General features: G+C 40.3%; 1 long non-coding RNA gene across 1 annotated transcript; it reads right to left on the minus strand.

Moving 5' to 3' along the window:
- Window positions 1-3211: 3211 nt before the first annotated feature.
- LOC132838376 (uncharacterized) lies at window positions 3212-4616 on the minus strand. The gene is made up of 3 exons (XR_009647624.1): window positions 4296-4616; window positions 4168-4220; window positions 3212-3484 (listed from the first exon to the last, which is right to left on the minus strand). It is a non-coding gene; the product is annotated as an uncharacterized LOC132838376 (long non-coding RNA).

Genomic DNA, 4616 nt, shown 5'->3' on the forward strand with positions numbered 1-4616 from the left:
GATAAATGGACAGATGGATGGATGGATGGATGGACAGATCAGTCACGTAGAAAATGCATGATGAAGGAAAATAGAGTTTAAAACCCCAAACCACTAAATGCGACAGAAGAAAGAGGTCAGAGGTTCTAAACAAACTCAATCGTTCTACAGATTCATAAGAAGAACGAATGACAAGAGAAGCTCAGGATCCATCAGACGTGAGGAAGAGCAGAAAGGAACCCTGTTTGGGTTGTGCGTGTTTCAGAGCCACAGCAAGGAATAAAACACTCGAGGCATGCAGCGACGGGAAAAGAATCAGTGATGCTTCCTGTTAGTGAGGTTTCATGAGCGAGAGCTTCATCACTGATGTTTAGTTCTGACACTGGAGACTCCTTCCAAATATGATCTGTAAAACATCTCCTTACAGAAAACACCAACAGTTAGACCTTTAGCTTTGACTTCTTAGTTTATTTGGAATGCAGCAGTTATTATAGTAAAATTAAAAAAAGGAATAAAAGTGATCAATACAATAGTTTGTTGTTGTTATTGTTGTTTTGTTTCTGATAAACAATTAAAAATGATTCCTGTGGCAAAATGTTAGTGTTAACACAGCCAGGCCACAGAGACGTAAACCAGCTGTAGAGGAGTGACATCAGCGTCAGCGTCCCGATCGCACGCTTCTCAAAAGTGAGAACGGGGAGAGAAAAAGAAATGCAGCTTCTGTTTGAATCTTCTCTCCACATCCCGCTCTTCTCATCATCTAAACATCTCACACACTCAGAGACTGCCGGCGTCACTGCACTCGCTGCTTCAGAGAGAACACACACTCTGTAACGTCACAGAGCAGCCTGCCAACCAGGACAGCACGCACACAGACACACACACACAGGCTCTTACGCATGCTACGCATTTACACACACTGCACTCCAAGCTGTGTAACGTCAGCCTGGGAATGCTGTTTTTACTTTGTGTGTGTGTGTGTGTGTGTGTGTGTGTGTGTGTGTGAGAGAGAGAGTGAGAGAGAGTACAGGGTAGGAACTCAGAGTTTATGGACACTTGTAAGCACGTCATTTCTATGTTAGTTAAAGGAAAAGTTTAAGCTTTTTAAACCCTGGATGTATGTGAGACGTATGTGAGACGTATGTGAGACATGTGTGAGATGTGTGTGAGACATGTGTAAGACGTATGTGAGACGTATGTGAGACGTGTCTGAGACGTGTGAGACATGTGTGAGACGAATGTGAGATGTGTCTGAGACGTATGTGAGACGTGTGTGTGACGTAATTCATACATCTGTTCTTCAGAGAGATGTAGTGAGATGGCTGCAGTGGATTGATGATGATTTCACTTAGTAACTGAAATAAAACCATTGTTAGTATAAAAGCAATACTTTTTATTATTAAACGATAATAGACGCAAATATAATTGTGACCTTTCTCATGAAGCCGTTTACAAAATCTGTGACTCAAAAGTATTCCAGTGAAAGCCGCAGGTCACTAACGTGCCCTCGTACCCGTGAGACCTCACTGCGCAGTATAGGAGACGCAGTTTGTGTGTGTTCGTGTGAACCTCGTCGTTTTGTGCTCGCAGCAGGCAGTCGAGATCTGTCCCAAGAGGTGACGCAGCTGGCCTTTGTCCCATAAGCGTACTGAGCATGCTCAGTCTGCTTTTCCCACAGAGCCAGAGCATCCTGGCACTCGTCCTACTCACTCGGCTCTCCCTCTCCCTTCCTTCTTTTGTTCCCTCCTTCTCTCCACTACGTGCTGCGTCAGAGTCCTGCAGCCGCGTCACTTCCCTTCACGGCGACCCGGACTTCCCGTAAGCTTCCCACTTTCTCCACGTCCCGCTCAGTGTCCTGCTCACCGGGGAATTGTACAACTCATGAACATCCAGTGCAGCCACCACACCTTCCATTCATGTCGTCTTCTCCACCTCTGCGTGCTCACGGCTCAGGAGGATATGAGCCGCTCCCCGTTCACCGGCTTACTGTAAGAAGCGATCCCTCAAGCAGGACGACACGCTACTGCCAGGAGAACGAGGCTCGGGCTTGAATTAGCGGAAGGAAGTCCATGCAGATGAGGAGGACGAGCAGGGAAGGTGCAGAGCCGAGACACGCAGCCGAGCCAAACGTATGAGCACAGGAACTGAAGACGGAAACGTGTGGCCTCCAAATAAAACGAGAGCATGTGGGCCTTCACTTTTTCACAACAATTCCATTACCTAAAATATTGCTGTCCCAGATTGAGCTCAGAGATCAGATCGATCCAAGCAATGCATACCGGTCTAGTTCTTTTCCTCTTCTTCCTCGTCGTCGTCTTCTTCAGGTGAAGAATTTGTTCATCGTCACGAAGCTCATCTTCATGTCGATTGTCTTCATGTTCATCTTTGTAATTACTTCGTTATTGTTATCCTTATCTTTATCATTTTCATATCATCACACCAACTTCATCTTCTTGTTCATCTTCATCATCATCGTTATCTGGTTCAGCTCCTTCATACATCATTTCATGACGATCTTCTTCTTTACCTCATCTTTATTTCTTTTCTTAGCCGTCTTCATTCGCTTCATCTTTTACCCGATGATCATCTCTATCTTCATCTTTACTTGACATTTAAACCCTGATAGAAAATGCCAGTGAATATCAAGGCTCCACATTTCCATTCTCCTGAAAGTGAAATTAGAAGTTTCAACCTAGAACATTTTTGACTCTTCTTAGGGGCTTTTTACACCTGGTCACTTCATGTGTTTTCTGTGATCTGATAGCTATCAGATGGTAAAAAGACCAGGTCTAAATGCCCTCAGAAACGTTTTTGAGACGGATATAAATCCGATGGTTCAAACCCCTTCAGGAGGTGGTCTGGGACGCGTTTCAGATGAAACTGGACAGGTGTAAATGAATGTGGTTGTTCAAGCCACATACACTCTAAAAAATGATGTGTTGGATTTACTTAAAATATGTATGCACCATTTTTGCATCACACTTTTTAAGTAAACCCAACTTGGAAAAAAATTACTTAAAATTAACAAGAAAACTGTTGTTATATGTACTTAAATTTTTGGGTTCACTCAACATTGTTTACTTAAAAATATAAGTAACATGGTAGAATCTGCTAAGTAACTGCAAGTTAAGTTAACTTAAAATTTAAGCTCATTTATGTTCAAAAAAGATAATTAATTGAGTTGAACCAATGTAAAATTTTAAGTTATTTTAGATCATCAGCTATTGGTCTGCATACTGCACTGCTGCTTGAATGGGTTAAACGCAGAGCACAAATTCCTAGTATGGGTCACCATGTCACTTCACTAAAATAAATTACACATGCAAATCACACAAAATAAAGCATTTCACTTTATTTTTTGAAACAGGCTGCAATACAATGGTGAAGCCTAAAACCACACATCATGAATGTACAACAAATGTGTCAAATTAACAAATTTTGAACAAAAAAACAAACAGGACACTTCCTTGATGCTGCCCCCTTTGCAACACTTTCTTGCTCTGAGCTAGAAAGAGAAAAAAGTTTTATATTTAGTATGAATAGGCAAGACATTGCAGAGTCTTACTAGCATAGACCTTTTCAGTAAAAGATTGTATATACTAATGACGCATCACCTTTTTTTGGCAAAATACTCATATACTGGTAATTTATCAATACTGTTATTTAAAGATATTAATAGATCACGTTTTTGCATAATGTGCTATGCTGAGACCAGCGGATGTCGGAAGCGTGTCACGCCCTTCTGCTCCGCATTTACGCATGCGTAGAAGTTTCTCATTATTATAAGAAAAGTTAAGTTTCAAGCCAAGGTGGTAATTGAACAAAGAACTGCAAAGCGTTACACAGAGCAGGGCGGGAACAGATTCGTCAGAATTCGCCCTTATCTTAATGCAAACATGCCAACGCGATGCATGGTCATATACCTCTGAAATAAACAAATTAACCACTAGAACATTCATTCGATGGAGGCACACTGCTTTTAGGCGGACAATCGCGTGCACACTCGTTCCTCCTTTCATACAATAACTTACTTGTACAAACTGGACTTTCATAAGTATTCAAGTAACACGTTTCTAATTGTTGAAGCTAAATTCGTAGCAATTCAGAAATTCAATTTAAAAAAGTTTCTTTCTTGACCACAAACGCAAACACAAATAAACGAATGTACGTTAAAACGACAAATCTTACCTCTTTTCAGCGTCTTCGTCTCTTTGCGTTTCAGAAAATATCTTCATCTAACACTACAAACAAGTGTTTATTAATTTCAAAACCTCAAAATCGAATATTTTGCTTAGTTTATTGAAAGTTAAGCTTACCTCTTTCCACCGTCTTCACATGTGCATCACAAAATGGCTCCAGTTTTTTCCAGATTTGCATATCACGTGGCTCACAGTCAAACTTAAAATATTATGTTATAATTACTTAGTTTTGATGCAATTTTAATACTAGTTGACGTGACTTATGTTTTTTCATTATATTTATGCATACATTTAGGTTCACCTTGTAACTTATATATTTATGTTACAGACACTATATATGCTAAGTAGAGGTTGGAAAGTTAAAATTACTTTGTTATTTGTGTTTAGTTTATTTATTTTTAAAAGTAATGGTTGTTCAGCCAACGAATCGTTTTTTAG

Source organism: Tachysurus vachellii, chromosome 22 (genome assembly GCF_030014155.1).
Source record: "Tachysurus vachellii isolate PV-2020 chromosome 22, HZAU_Pvac_v1, whole genome shotgun sequence".
In the NCBI taxonomy this organism is placed as follows: Eukaryota; Metazoa; Chordata; class Actinopteri; order Siluriformes; family Bagridae; genus Tachysurus; species Tachysurus vachellii.